The 16,743-nt window shown below is 36.9% G+C and overlaps 2 long non-coding RNA genes across 4 annotated transcripts; both read left to right on the plus strand.

Moving 5' to 3' along the window:
* Positions 1-6,017: 6,017 nt before the first annotated feature.
* LOC149161611 (uncharacterized) lies at positions 6,018-6,576 on the plus strand. 3 transcript variants are annotated; one of them, XR_016261505.1, is made up of 3 exons: positions 6,018-6,209; positions 6,312-6,377; positions 6,463-6,576. It is a non-coding gene; the product is annotated as an uncharacterized LOC149161611 (long non-coding RNA). The 3 variants fall into 3 exon arrangements; XR_016261507.1 differs by having other exon boundaries at positions 6,023-6,205; positions 6,302-6,377; XR_016261506.1 differs by having other exon boundaries at positions 6,067-6,205.
* A 7,363-nt stretch (positions 6,577-13,939) lies between these two features.
* LOC149161612 (uncharacterized) lies at positions 13,940-14,761 on the plus strand. The gene is made up of 3 exons (XR_016261508.1): positions 13,940-14,095; positions 14,198-14,264; positions 14,352-14,761. It is a non-coding gene; the product is annotated as an uncharacterized LOC149161612 (long non-coding RNA).
* Positions 14,762-16,743: the final 1,982 nt, after the last annotated feature.

The raw sequence follows: 16,743 nt of genomic DNA on the forward strand, positions 1-16,743 counted from the left end.
CAAAGCAGAGTGCCGAAGTAAAGACTAACCAAATGAATTATCCCTTTCGCCAAAACAGTCGATAAGCCCTTCAGCGAGGCTTGAACAATCAAGACTGTCAATCGACACCAATTGGACGACAGACAGACAACCAACCCAACCTCAGGATCCTTCCACGGTAAGTTAGATAAGGGCATTAACACAATCATATGTGGCAAGGACAAGCACACGTAATCCAGGCAGGAGGACACCTCGGGACTCAGTGACATTAATGGAAGGTAGCCTAACTAGGGACGATGAAGGAGTGCGGAAACAATACCAGCAGCGGTGGAATGTACCACGTAGGCTGCCAGTGTGGTGATCCCTTTCCAATTCTGCAGCTCCAACTCTAACCCAAATCACAAATGTTAACCCAATTCATTACCACAACGATCACACAAGTCCATGTTATGATGGACCAAGGGGTAGACAAGGCATTAGCATTATAATGATTAATGCTTGTTAGATTAATGAAATAATATTATATATATATATATATATATATATATATATATATATATATATATATATATATATATAGATATATACACATAGGTAGGATGTTACATAGAGCGAAAAGAGATAGAATTATGATGGATAAAATTTGTCTGAAAAATTGTTGGCAAAAGTGAAAAAATGTATGATGTTTAGATTTTGATCATCTAAATATGAATAAAAATACTACAAAGCAAAATTTAACACAAAAATTGTTAAAAGAAATTAACTATAAAGCTCATTTTATTCATTTATTATTACTGGTGACTCTAGAAATACATTTTCTTGTTGACCACTATTAGTTTAGCATTGGCTAATCCAACTTATAATTCTTAACTTCAAAAATTAAATATTTATTTTTCAATATTATTAAAAAAACTATTTTTCAAATAGTTGACCAGACTATAACTTGAAAATCGTTGCAGTCTTTTCAATTACTTCCCACCATAATTTAAGCAAATCATGGAATAAAAAATGGATTAAATAAGAGAATTACTTCTCACCATTATTTAGTAGTGATTACTACCCACCAAAATTTATGCAAGTCTATGTGTTTCACCAACCAATTAATTTATCTTCCTCACATCTTAGTTTATTATTTTTTCGAAAAAAATTATAAGGTTCCATTTCGCTACTAACCATTATTAGTTTAGGAAATATTTATCAATATACATTATAATTTTTTATACATTTTTTTCCATAACATAAACTAAAGTATCCTGCAACACTTGTTAACTTATATTTTTACTCACTTATTAATTTACCTTATTTAAAGATAATAAACTAATAAAAACATAAACGTAATTATTAAAAAAATATTTTTTGAAATAAAATAAAATTCAAGATAATAAAACTATTTAATTGAAAATTTTAATAGCTATTTTTTTGAAATAAATCAAAATATTTAAAAATTTACACGAAAAATTATCCGAAAATTGAATCATCTCATCAGATTCATTTTTATAATATTACTAATGTTTTAATAATAATATTTAATATAATTAAAGCTTTAAATTTTAATCAAAATATTTAAAAAAATTATATTGAAAATTATTCATTTTATGAGATATTTTTATTTAATAAAATAAAATTATTTAAATATTAATTATTAATTAATTAATATTTACATGTGCGATAAAAAGGTATAGAGGAAATATATACAGACCTATCAACATTGATTATTAATTCATTAATATATAATATGCGGAAAATATATACAGACCTATCAACATTGATTATTAATTCATTAATTTATAATATGCGGAAAAGTTGCAAAACATTGCCAAAGAAAATTGTTATTTCTTGCTAAAGTACATCCATTTTCTCAAGTAACACTTCTTCATCACATGAATTTTAATAATTCAAAACTGCTAACTAATTGTTGATCAATATGCGGAAAGGATGTGTGACCTAGAAATGTGCAGACAAGGAATGTATGCAAAGATACAAACATTGTGAATGAAAGTTTTTATTTAGTGTTTTATTTCGCTGATAAATGTGAAATGACAAATGTATTTAGTATTTGGGAAGTTCAAATAAAACTATTTTTAGTGGCCATTACAAATGTGAAATGACAAATGTATTTAATATTCGGGAAGTTCAAATAAAACGACCAAATTGTATGCAGAAATATGAAACGTTACAAAAGAAAAATTATGATCCATGCTCTACACATTAGTTCTTCCACAAAACACTCATTCCTCACAGATTAATAAACTAAAATTGCTAATTAATTGATTAATATGTAATGTTATGTTAGAGAGAGATATGTGGTAGGAGAGTTCAAAGGAGGGCAAGTTTATGTTCCTTGTTCCTGTCACCCATTATCCCACACAATACGCTCAAGACACCCGTTCTCCCACAATACACTCATTCCTTGCAGATTAATAAACCAAAATTGCTAATTAATTTATTAATATGTAATGTTATGCTAGAGAGAGGTGTGTGGTAGGAAGGTTCAAAGGGGAAAGTTTATGTTCCTTGTTCCAGTTACCCATTATCCCACACAACACTTCTTCCTCGAGAACATTACAAAAACACTTCATTTAATATTGGATAATAACTATTTAACTGTTAAATGTCAAATCCGACATACTAGTAGGAACAGTTAATCATCTACCCTTATTTTTCACCATTTAGACACTGAAACTTTTCATGCCCAAACTTGAATAGCGCAAAACCACTAATTAATGTATTAACATGTAGTGTGGGGAAATGTATGTGTAAATACATAACGTTGTAGTAGAAATTATTATTGGGAGGGTTTGTTGTTTTTTTCTTGATACGGTTTCTTCACATATCGATATCAAATAAAACATGAATGGTTAATATATAGTTTTCTGTGAGATAGAGTACTTTGATAGAGTGCCTTCACATATCGATATCAAATAAACCATGAATGGTTAATATATAGTTTTGTGTGAGATAGAGATATGCAGAGGAAGTATACGAAGGTATGGGAACATGAAGGGAATCTTGTATTTTGGTTACTTTATACCACATTTTTTCTTTATAAACATTACATTTTTTATTTAATATTGGATAATAAATATTTAATTCACAAATATAACATTATAAATGCAATAGTATTGGGAAAACGTGAATACCAAAATTCGTTATTTTTACTTTGATACAATTTTTAAACAATTAAATCTTTCGAACATAATTTTGAAAATCACATATCAAATCATCGAGAAAGCAACTTTGCCGCAACTTCATTGCATCCCATATAAAATAAAAGTAGCCCACGTCAACATGACTTGATGTACATGGAAACCAAACTTTTATTCCCCAAATTTTTCATATGATAGTGTTTTCAAAAAATGAAGTACTTGTGGAGAGACGTTGAGACTACAGTGTCCCTTCAAGGAGCGTTTCACAAGGCTTTCGAAGAATTTACATGCAAAGGATACAAAGTCGTTAAAGAATGGAAGCTAAGCCCCTACACGAACATGAAATCAGTGTTTGGAAAGAAACACTTATGAGATTAGCTTATTGTTATTGTGACGGGCATGTACAGGTGCTTTGGACTGTGAGCACAACCCACCGAAAATCCCAGTGTTTTACGATTTTAGCAGTCCAAAGAAATTTGATACATTGAGGGTTAATTTGGAATGTTGAGTGGAGCGTGTAGGGAAGTTGCGACTGATAACATGTTGCATTTTCGGAGCAAGGAACTGAGATGTACGTAGCAGAAAGTATGCGTAGCTATTTTCCACATTGAGGGTTAATTTGGAATGTTGAGTGGAGCATGAACGGAAGTTGTGACTGATAGCATGTTGCATGTTCGGAGCAAGGACCTGAGATGTACGTAGCAGAAGGTTTGCGTAACTATTTTCCACCTACATTTTCTCTTCCATTCTTTGTTTGTGTCACCACTCTATATATTTATTTTTTAGCACACCTTTTTTTCTACGCAATATAGTAGCAGTTTGATATTAAATTAATATATAAAAGTTTTTTTACATGTTTTTGTTAGTTTAGAACTTCATCATTTATAGTATTATTGGGCATAATATAGCAATGTCAGGCATAACAGTGTTGTAGCACTGATTGATGGATTAAACACATAAAATTAATCTTCTTTTCTTTTAAAATGATTTCTTAGGCACTAATTGAAAAAAAATCACTCTCTACCAATAGAATTATGTCACATCAAGGTTTGCTATGCCAATAGAAAATTAAAAATAAAATTTTTGGAAATTAAAAATTATATTTTAATTTACTTGAAAAAAGAAATATTGATGATTTTACTGAAACTTTGGTTAAAATTGCAAAAAAACCACAAACTAATCCAATGTCAATGAAATTCAATTGCGAAGAAAGTGCAATAGATGAGGGTGAAAAAAATATAGTCATTTTTGTCATGTAATAGTCATTCTTTTCATGTAGTTTCAACTCTCAACTCTGGATCTACTAAGCATAGAGAGGAATCCCATATTTTTTAATACTAAAATACTCAAAATATTTGATCATCATTGCCTGGTAGACTAATAAAGATGGATCTAATTTGGTTTATTTATTAATTTTATAATTCTAATTATTAATTTTATTTTATTTTTATTTTTTATTTATATGTAATTTTGTCTAGTTAAAATGTTTTAATTAGTAATTAATTATTTTATTCTTATATTTTTATATTTTATTTTATTTTATTTAAATTGTTATGTAATTTTAGTGAGTCAAAATGTTTACATTACATAACATCATATCATATAATATATCCATACAATATCTCTTCTATACTAGGCTAGGGAAGGCCTCTTGACATAATCATAATTTATTTTTGTAACTGTTTTTTATTTTACTTACTAACTCATATTTAAAGTGTGATTCATTTTTGTGATCTTTTTTAGATTTCTTCACTAACTCGTAATTTCTTCATTTCTATTAACTCATAATTTCTTCATGTTAATACTACTACCAAAGTATTATTTAAGATAAGGAGTTGTCTTTAGTGTGACATTTTGTCAAAAACTCTTATGGCACGAATCTAGTTGAAAATTTTGAGTTGAAATCTTGATTTGTGTTATTTAAATGGGTTTTTTGAATGCATATATGGATTCGACAACACCCTCTTGACTGTATATATAGATTCATCACCCTCAAAAACTCCTAAAGCACTTTGATTATGCCAGAGTTAACTATGAAACTTGTGGTTTCAATAAATTTCTATTAAATTTTAAAGATATTAAATCCAAGAACCCAAAAAAAAACTTTCAAAAATCCTCACTAAAAACAACTCGTTTAAGCTAATAAAAATTTCATCAATCAAATCAAACTATGGAAATATTTTTTCCCATTATGATTTATAAAATTAATCTTAATAAAATCACAATTTTCCTTTGACTGAAAAATTTAACCAAATTTTAATGAGTGAGGATGCGGAGCTCCTTATGACGACCGCGTATCCCATGCTGACCAACGTTAAGAGGGATGCGTGGTCCAAGGTTGTCACACCTCCCTTCTAAACAAAAATTTTTTTTTGTTAAAAGTAATAATCACGCATAACTATAATTCCTAACTCGAATTCATATTATGTCCTTATGATAACCATGTACCTGTACATTTCTTTACCAACGAAATCTGAGTCATCATAATACATATAATTGACAACATTAGCGTTGAAATAATATTTAAGAAATTATTCGGCATACCATAATAATAATATCATGTTTACGCTTTAAACATTGGTGAATTTACATTTGCCATGTCCGCACATCCACTTAACGATTTACTTGGCATTGTTTTGTTTTACATTCATGACATGGTCCTATAACGCAACCACCCAAAGTCGATCTATGTATAAGGTATTTATTGAGCGTTGGTTTCTATAACTCTGCCATGGTATCGCTCAGATGACAGATCACAAAGGCCTTTATGATAGGCGTCCTTCTGGGGCAGGTGGCATGGTTTGGGTTCTCCAGCCATGTGACACCTCGGGTTGCCAAAACTTCGAGTTCATCACCAGCTGTCCCCGCCATAATTCAGCGGCTTGGATTAAATCTGAGGATCGAACGGCTGGGAAATGAACAAGGGTTATTGGTGATATTTAAGTGTTTCTCTCCAATGGTTAGTCATTTGCCATCCGGTCTTTGCGCTCAGCGTTTTGCTTCCCCTTCGAGCTCGATACCAGGACTCGAAGCTGTGACCTGCTCTTCACCAGAGTTGCATTCAGTTTGCATTGAACCTTGTAGGTAACCAGTGATTCTTTCATGCTTGGTTTTTGATTCGATATTTACCTTCTCTGTAATAATGTCTAACATTCTCTGGTTTTCTTCCTGATGAGTTTGACACAGTCGATCCGGTCATGCAATAGTGAACGCCATGGAGAAGGGTTCTGCAACGGATCTCAGCGACTCCAGGTATGAGCTCTTGCTATGAACGGCATAAGCATCGATGTGTAGTTCTGAATACAGTTGTTTAAGCTAGTCTGGTATTCTCATGCAGGTCTCCGTTTTCCATTGAAGTCTGCTCATTGGTTACCCATGTTTCGGCGAAGAGCCTCTTTAGTTTTACTTAATAGTAACTAGGGTTTGTCAGTTACTGTCTGGATCTTTCAAGGTTTCTCCCATGGATTTTCTGGGTTTACTCACCCGTCTTATTTCTTCTAAGTTTGTAATTTATTGAGCCGTTCCAACGGCGGACTTAGACTGTATGATGCCGTGGTGCAACTCTATCGGTTTCACGCACAGAGATGGGTTTTCCTTTAAATGTATATATTTGTGAGTCTTTCTGCATACCATGGGTTGCGTTGTTTATTGTTAACCGAACATTGCCGATGTTATGAATCTTTTGAAGCCTTCGGCATTCATGACAGAGTTTGGATTGTTACTCTTTTAATGAAACCCCTATTCATATGTATATTCTCGGGTGTTTATATGCTGTACGCATCTTTATATATAAGTTTATATACATGTTCTGAGACTCTCTGCAGCCATGATAGAGTCTGATTTGTTATTTATTTATGAATGTTCAGAAGTCTTAGGTTATAATATACATATCCTCAACAGTTTATTCACGAGGATATCATTTTCAAGATTATTCTGTAAATTACTCTGTGATATTTATATTAATCTGTTATTTCACAATGTTGAATATAACCTTGGATACCGGTTACCATAGGTGGAATAAATTTAATTTCTCATACTGTTTTCCATATAACACATGTTTTCCGTGTATGAAGTTCACATGCAAGAACGAATGTGTCTGTATCTACATTCTCCTTTACTCGTAATGCTTCAATGTCTTTGAGTTTTTAGATATGGTTACTCCTAAAATCGACGGTTCATTTCCGACTCAGATAGAAGTAAGTGTTCTTTCCGTTTTCATGCTTTACCACCTGTACAGTTCATTTTAGGCGCATGTTCCATTTTAATGCATACTGTAACTTGATACTCGTTTTCTCTGTTAACTCTTTTCTTATTCCAAATCACGGAACTAACACACCATACCCCGTCCAGTGGTATAACACGGTTCTGGTGACTGTCCCGTGTCACGAGCACTGATACTCGGTACCAACCCTTACGCGGTTGGGTTAACCTGTCTGTCCAATCTTTTCGACTCAGGTTTTTGTTTCGGTTATGGTTAGAGTGATATCAGAGACCTACGGGTTATTCCTTTCAGTTACCAGTTAATGTTATCTCATCGTTTATGATTGCTACCGCTAAAACTAATGACATTAACAGTTTATTTGAATAACCACATAATATCCGTGTCCGGATTGAGACTGCTACCTATAGCCAGTCTTGCAACCGGGTTTCTCTAACCTGTAACAAATTGTCGCTTGTCTCTATAATATTATCTTTCTCTAGCATTCACTTGAACTAAATCTGTGACAGATACTTTACTTCTAAATTCCCTTACACCCTTATCTGTCCTTATTACAGTACTTAGGAAGCAAACAAGTTTTCCTAGCTTCTTTACTGCAATGTCTACATAAACTGCTTTCTAAACAGGGACTACAAGTTTTATGGAATCGTACCTGAATGTCTCGATCAGGTATGAGTCTGTTCAACAAAAGTCACCTGAATTTATATTCTGCTCTCCTCCCAGCCACGAGATTCACCCACAGACGGTGTTCTCCCCCCGAGCAATCCTGCAGGCCTCCAGCCCTCAACAGGAACAGTGCACTTCTGTGCCAGGTTATCTGGTCCTCACCAGACTTAACCTTCCACCTCTTCTCCCTTTCTTGGAGCAAGATTAGTTTCTTTCTTTTTCCTTTTTCCTCTGTCTGTCTTCACAGCACAGAATTCCCCAGTCAGGGCTTTTTCCTCTTTTAGAGGGTAGTTTCATCAGTTATCCCAACTGACCATTTGTTTTAAATTTCACCTCTTAGAGGCTGCCAGCAATTTCCAAACAAAATACTTAATTTAAATATTAAATCAGAATTAGTTTGTCACAGCTTTGTTTAAACATAACAACAACTGTTAAATCTTTTACCACAGTAACTTTCAAAATTTACATAGATCTGGGGTTATTACATCTCCCCCTCCTGAGATTGGACATCGTCCCGATGTCTATCCCCTGTAAACAGGTTTGGATAAGCTTTCCTAAGGAGTTCCTCGTCTTCCCAAGTGGCCTCTTCCGGTCCATAGTGCTGCCACTGCACTTTAGCTTGGGAAATAACTCGTTTCCGCAGCTGCACTTCTCTCCGGTCGAGAATGGTCAGTGGTTCGACCAGAACCTCGCCTTCCGGCTCGACCTGCAACAACAATGAATTTAGTTAATTCCTCAGTAGATAACAATACTTATCCATAATAACCAGATTATTTCTTACCCGTACATTCTGCCATTGAATCACATGTTTGGAATCGTAAACGTATTGCTTTAATACGGATACGTGAAATACATTGTGTATCCTAATATGGCTTGGTAAGGCAAGCTGGTAGGCGACTGGTCCTACTTTGGCCAAAATCTGGAAAGGCCCAAAGTAACGAGGTGCCAGTTTGGCACATCCGCTCCATTGCAAAGTGCTTCTTCTTGGTTGGATCCTTACAAATACATGATCTCCAACCTGGAATTCCTTAAATCTCCTTTTCCGATCAGCGAAACTTTTCTGTCTGTCCTGAGCGGCCTTCAAGTTAGCACGCACCCTCTTTACTGTATTTTCCATTTCCTGTAACATGTCAGGACCAATTCGCAGCTTATCTTCTGGTCCACCCCAGCTTGCGGGGGTGCGGCACTTCCGCCCGTACATAACCTCAAAAGGACTCATCTGAGTTGAGGAATGGTACCCATTGTTGTATGCAAATTCGACTAAATGTAAATAGTCTTCCCATTGAGTAGGCTTCATCATTACGCATGCTCTCAGCATATCTTCCACCACTTGGTTTACTCGTTCTGTTTGACCATCTGTTTGGGGATGATAGGCTGTACTAAAATTCAGCTGCGTTCCCAGCTCAGCAAACAGTGTTCTCCAAAAGGTTGATGTAAACTTGACATCCCGATCAGAAATAATCACTTTTGGTAACCCGTGCAATTTGAACACATGCTGCATGAAAATATGGGCAATCTGTACAGCTTTAAATGTCGATTGCACAGGTATGAAATGGGCTGCCTTACTCAGCTTATCGACTACCACCATAATGGAGTCATTATTCTTCTTGGTCTTGGGCAGTCCCGTTATAAAATCCATGGAGATAGTCTCCCATTTCCATTCCGGAATGGGTAGAGGTTGTAACAACCCTGCTGGATGCATGTGTTCCGCCTTAATTTGCTGACATTCTAGACAGCGTGCTAGGTACATAGCTATCTCTTTCTTCATTTTTGGCCAGTAGTATTCTTTGCGGAGTGCGGTAACCATTTTCTGGTACCCCGGATGGCCAGTATAATGGCTGGTGTGAAATTCGTCTAAAATCAGCTTCTTAATGCTGTCCTCATTGGGTACATACAGCCTGTTGTTAAAATATAACATATCATCACTACCTAGCTTGTACCCTTGTTGGGGTTCTTTATCAGATTGTTGCTGTAATTGCTGTTTGATGTGCTGATAAACAGCATCTTGCTTACTTGCTATTCTTATATTTTCCAATAGGGTACTTTGCCATTTGCTAACTGAAATTCTGCACATACATTGCACCTTCCGACTTAAAGCATCCGCTACTCGGTTTTCTTTACCCTTCAGATGCTTAATTTCAAAGTCGAACCCACTTAAGAAGTCAGCCCAGCGAGCCTGTCTTGTATTTAAAGTGGGTTGACTGAAGTAATTCGTTAGGCTGTGGTGATCTGTTAATAACAGAAATTTTCTGCCCAACAGGTAATGTCGCCACATTTTCAAGGCATGAATAACAGCAGCCAACTCCATGTCATAAGCAGAATACTTCTGCTCATGCTCTTTCAGTTTTCTCGACTCATAAGCAATGACCTTTCCATCCTGCATCAGCACTCCTCCCACACCTTCTTTGCTTGCGTCCGTGCAAACTACATAATCCTTGTTAGGATCTGCGATACTTAATATCGGTGCAGAAGTGAGTAAGTGCTTGAGCTGTTCAAAGCTCTTCTGACACTCCGAGGTCCATTTAAATATTTTTCCTTTCTTTTGCAACGAGGTGATTGGATATGCTACTCTTGAAAAGCCTTCGACAAATCTTCTGTAATATCCTGCCAACCCCATAAAGGACCTAATATCGGCCACGTCCTTTGGTACAGGCCACTCCATTATAGTTCTAATCTTCTCTGGGTCCACTGCAATGCCTTCTTTAGTGATTACGTGGCCCAAATATTGTATCTCTTCCTTGTAAAAGTCGCATTTGCTGAATTTTGCAAATAGTTGATGTTCCCGCAAGGTTTGCAATACCAATCTCAAGTGCTCCTCATGTTCCTTCCTTGATTTGCTGTAGATCAGAATGTCATCTATAAAAATCAGCACAAACTTATCCAAAAATTGATGAAACACACTGTTCATCAAACACATGAAAGTGGCGGGTGCATTTGTCAGCCCAAAGGGTAACACCACGAACTCATAATGGCCATACCGCGTTCTGAATGCAGTTTTGGCGATATCTTCCTCTTTTATTCTGATCTGGTGGTAACCAGATCGCAGGTCGATTTTTGAAAATATCGTTGCCCCTTTCACTTGATCAAAGAGCTCGTCAATTCTAGGCAATGGATACTTGTTTTTGATGGTAAGCTTGTTTAGCTGGCGATAATCAATGCACATCCGAAAGGTCCCGTCTTTCTTTTTAACAAACAGCACTGGGGCTCCCCAGGGCGACACGCTGGGACGAATATAATTCTTCTCCAACAATTCTTGGAGCTGCAACTTTAGTTCTGTTAATTCTGGCACACTCATACGGTAAGGTGCCCGAGATACAGGTGCTGCCCCTGGGATTAGCTCAATTGTGAAGTCCACATCCCGCTTTGGTGGCAAACCCGGCACTTCCTCGGGAAAGACATCTGTAAACTCCTGCACTATCGGTATGTTATTCAGCATAACAGTTTTGTCTTTCTGGTTTGCGTATCCCACCTGGATAGCGTAGATTTGACATTTCTTCTTAAAGCACTTAACTAATTGGTTAGCTGTAATAGGTCGAATCTGCACAGGGTGTCTGATTCCCTGCAGTTCCTGCTGGATTCCCAGGTCATCCTTATAATATATGGTCTTGGTCTTGCAGTTTACCAAGGACCAGTGTTTCTCCAGCCAGTCCATCCCAATCAGAATATCGTAGGAGCCCAGTGGTAATATATTCAAATCTGCCGTTATTGGCTGCCCTGCTAAGGTTAGGGTACAATTATTTACCTTGGCCAAGACTCGCCTCTTGGCTCCTGTAGCTAATTGGACCAGCCACGGAATTTTGAACTTTTCAGCTTGCAGTTTACACTGTTCTACTAATTTTGGACTAATATAACTTAGGGTAGCCCCTGGGTCTATAAGAACAGCTATAGACAGGTTTGAGATTTTACCTTCAAATTCAATCATGGATGGTTGGTACTCCGCCTGACGGTCCTCCAGCGCCGCGTTAATCCTGGGTACGCTACGTGCCACGTCCCCAACTGTTGATGCCTCATGTATCTGAGATATCTGATCTGCCCCTTTCTTCTGTGGACAGTTTTTAACATAATGGGGGCCTCCACAACCCCAACATTGCACTGGTGGTCGGGTCAACCCCTCACCGTCTGATCTAACAAACTGCTCGTTAGTCTTAACTTCGCCCATGGGTCTGTTCCGAGGTGCATTCCTTGCAGTAGGTCTGCTACTTGGTCCTTTACCAGCACTCTTGTTTCCACTGCTGCGACTTCCTTTGCTGTTTCCAAATACCCGACCACCTCTCTTCTCACTCCACTTCTTGCCGGAAGTGTCCCCCTTCTGCTTGGTCTGCTGATAACAAATTCTGGCCTTACGGATAGCCTCATCCATAGTTTTAGGATTATCAAATTCAATCCTTTCTCTTATATACGAAGGTAAGCTACTTACAAATCTCTGTACTTTGGCTTTTTCTTCCTTAATGTAAGGTACATAACGTAACAGTGAGGTAAAACGATTGATAAACTCGTCCATTGACTGCTGTCCCAGTCTTAAGTCATGAAACTCTCTAGCCTTCTCATCGTAGAAGCGTTCTGTCAAGTACCTTTCTTTGAAATACTTCTGGAATTTTTCCCATGTAATAGTTCGTTCGCTGACTCCTTTGACAATTTTTATCTCCTCCCACCACAAGGTTGCCTTACCTTGTAACTGGAAGATTGCCAACCTTGCTTTCAGGTTGTGGTCGTACTCGTATAACTGGAAATACTTATTCATATTGATCAACCAAGCTTCAGCAGCTTCCTCTTTCTCACCATCAAAATGTGGAGGTTTGATTTTTCGAAATTCTCCTTGTAACTCCACTTTCTGACGTTTTATTGTTTGTTGTTGAGGTACGTTATCAGAGTAATCCTCTTTATCTTCTGAGTTTCCCGGTTCCATCTGATACTCTGGTTCTTCTGTCTCCCGCTGCTGTTCTGCACTGGGATTGGACAGGGGTGGGTTCTGCCTGTCCGACAGGCTCTTTAGAATCCTTTCTTGCTCAACTGTTAAGCGTGCGTTGTCTTCACGCAATCGTGCCATCTCAGCTTTCAATTCCTGGACAGTTTCTAGGATAGCACGGTTTGTACTCCGCGATTCAGCCCCCAATTGCACCCACAGCTCTGCATTCTCCTGAGGATGACCGTCAGGTCCTTGCATCTTGTTCCCCTTTTAAGTCAAACCGCTGGCTGTTGCAATTCTGAATCATTCCAAATAATAAAAACAAACATATATAAGTATGTTGTTAGTTTTTTTTTAACTTGCTTGGTGTACCCTTCTGTATATTGAATATGTTCTCTCTAAGGCCACAGTGTTGAATCTGGGCTCTGATACCAATTTGTCACACCTCTCTTCTAAACAAAAAATTTTTTTTGTTAAAAGTAATAATCACGCATAACTATAATTCCTAACTCGAATTCATATTATGTCCTTATGATAACCATGTACCTGTACATTTCTTTACCAACGAAATCTGAGTCATCATAATACATATAATTGACAACATTAGCGTTGAAATAATATTTAAGAAATTATTCGGCATACCATAATAATAATATCATGTTTACGCTTTAAACATTGGTGAATTTACATTTGCCATGTCCGCACATCCACTTAACGATTTACTTGGCACTGTTTTGGTTTACATTCATGACTTGGTCGTATGACGCAACCACCCAAAGTTGATTTATGTATAAGGTATTTATTGAGCGTTGGTTTCTATGGCTCTGCCATGGTACCGCTCAGATGACAGGTCACAAAGGTCTTTATGATAGTCGTCCTTATGGGGCAGGTGGCATGGTCTGGGTTCTCCAGCCATGTGACACCTCGGGTTGCCAAACCTCGAGTTCTTCACTAGCTGTCCCCGCCATAATTCAGCGGCTTGGATTAAATCTGAGGATCGAACGGCTGGGAATTGGGCAAGGGTTATTGGTGATATTTAAGTGTTTCTCTCCAATAGTTAGTCATTTGCCATCCGGTCTTTGCGTTCAGCGTGTTGTTTCCCCTTCGAGCTCGAACCAGAACTCGAAGCTATGACCTGCTCTCCTCCAGAGTTGCGTTCAGATGCATTGATCCTTGCAGGTAACAAGTGATTCCTTCATACTTGGTTTTCGATTCAGTTCCTACCTTCTCTGTGTTAAAGTCTAACATTATCTGGTTTTTTTCCTGTTGAGTTTAACACAGTCGTTCCGGTCATGCGATGGTGAACGCCATGGAGAAGGGTTCTGCAACGAATCTCAGCAACTACCAGGTATGAATTCCTGCTACGAACGGCATAAGCATCAATGTGATAGTTCTGTATACAGTCGCTTAAACTAGTCTGGGTATTCTCATGCAGGTCTTCGTTTCCATTGAAGTCTGCTCATTTGTTACCCATGTTTCGGCGAAGAGCCTCTTTAGTTTTACTTAATAGTAACTAGGGTTTGTCAATACTGTCTGGATCTTTCAAGGTTACTTCCATGGATTTCTGGGTTTACTCACCCGTCATATTTCTGCTAAATTGTAATTTATTGAGCTGTTCACAGCGGACTAGACTGTCTGATGCCGTGGTGCAACTCTATCGGTTTCACGCACAGAGATGGGTTTCATTTATATGTATATATTCGTGAGTTTTTCTGCATACCATGAACTGCGTTGTTTATTACTGTTCAAATATTGCCGAGGTTATGAATCTTCTCGAAGCCTTCGGCATTCGTGACAGAGTTTGGATTGTTACCCGTTTTAATGAAACCCCTGTTCATATATAAATCTCGGTTTTCTTCTTATGCTGTACGCTTCTTTATATATATGTTTATGTACATGTTTGAGACTCTCGGCAGCCATGATAGAGTCTGATTTGTTATTTATTTATGAATGTTCAGAAGTCTTAGGTTATAATATACATACCCTCAACAGTTTAATCACGAGGATATCAGGTTTTCAAGATTATTCTGTAAAATTACTCTGTGATATTTATATTAATCTGTTATTTCACAATGTTGAATATAACCTTGGATACCGGTTACCGTAGGTGGAATAAATTCTAATTTCTCATACTGTTTCCATATAACACATGTTTTCCGTGTATGAAGTTCACATGCAAGAACGAATGTGTCTGTATCTACATTCTCCTTTACTCGTAATGCTTCAATGTCTTTGAGTTTTTAGATATGGTTACTCCTAAAATCGACGGTTCATTTCCGACTCAGATAGAAGTAAGTGTTCTTTCCGTTTTCATGCTTTACCACCTGTACAGTTCATTTTAGGCGCATGTTCCATTTTAATGCATACTGTAACTTGATACTCGTTTTCTCTGTTAACTCTTTTCTTATTCCAAATCACGGAACTAACACACCATACCCCGTCCGGTGGTATAGCACAGTTCTGGTAACTGTCCCGTGTCACGAGTACTGAGACTCGGTGCCGACCCTTACACGGTTGGGTTAATCTGTCCGTCCAAACTTCTCGACTCAGGGTTTTTCAGATATGGCTAGAGTGATATCAGAGGTCTACTGGTTATTCCTTTCAGTTACCAACAAACATTATCTTATCGTTTATGATTGCTACTGCTACACTAATGACATTAACAGTTTATTGAATGATCTCACAATATCCGTGATCCGGATTGAGACTGCTACCTATAGCCAGTCTTGCAACTGGGTTTCTCTAACCTGTAACAAATTGTCGTTTGTCTCTATAATATTATCTTTCTCTAGCATTCACTTGAACTAAATCTGTGACAGATACTTTACTTCTAAATTCCCTTACACCCTTATCTGTCCTTATTAACAGTACTTAGGAAGCAAACAAGTTTTCCTAGCTTCTTTACTGCAATGTCTACATAAACTGCTTTCTAAACAGGGACTACAAGTTTTATGGAATCGTACCTGAATGTCTCGATCAGGTATGAGTCTGTTCAACAAAAGTCACCTGAATTTATATTCTGCTCTCCTCCCAGCCACGAGATTCACCCACAGACAGTGTTCTCCCCCCGAGCAATCCTGCAGGCCTCCAGCCCTCAACAGGAACAGTGCACTTCTGTGCCAGGTTATCTGGTCCTCACCAGACTTAACCTTCCCCTCTTCTCCCTTTCTTGGAGCAAGATTAGTTTCTTTCTTTTTCCTTTTTCCTCTGTCTGTCTTCACAGCACAGAATTTTCCCAGTCAGGGCTTTTTCCTCTTTTAGAGGGTAGTTTCATGAGTTATCCCAACTGACCATTTGTTTTAAATTTCACCTCTTAGAGGCTGCCAGCAATTTCCAAACAAAATACTTAATTTAAATATTAAATCAGAATTAGTTTTGTCACAGCTTTGTTTAAACATAACAACAACTGTTAAATCTTTTACCACAGTAACTTTCAAAATTTACATAGATCTGGGGTTATTACAAAGGTCAAAGTGGAAACAGGTGTGGGGCCTGCCCTCGTAAGTCGAGACCATTTTTCTCCTAGTAAATCCAAGTATGAAATAGGCGACTCTTTCCAATGGTGAGCACTGGACCATGTGGTATGATTTTTCAATATTTGAAGGATTTATGATTTGAAGGGTTTTAATTAAAACACGTTATATTTTTACTACAACCAAAAAAACAATAAAAATTCGGACATCCTGTTATTCGTTTTTTAACAAATTTATTTCCAAGTTTTGTTATTTGGATAACACTGGTATGAAGTCACTTTTTCGCAAAAATAAATTTTATTTTATTAATATATTAAAAAATTAAAAAAAATTATTAATTTATTAATGAATTTA

This window comes from Pinus tabuliformis, chromosome 5_2 (assembly GCF_031772625.1).
Source record: "Pinus tabuliformis cultivar Carrire ecotype Pingquan chromosome 5_2, CPIR1, whole genome shotgun sequence".
Classification (NCBI taxonomy): domain Eukaryota; kingdom Viridiplantae; phylum Streptophyta; class Pinopsida; order Pinales; family Pinaceae; genus Pinus; species Pinus tabuliformis.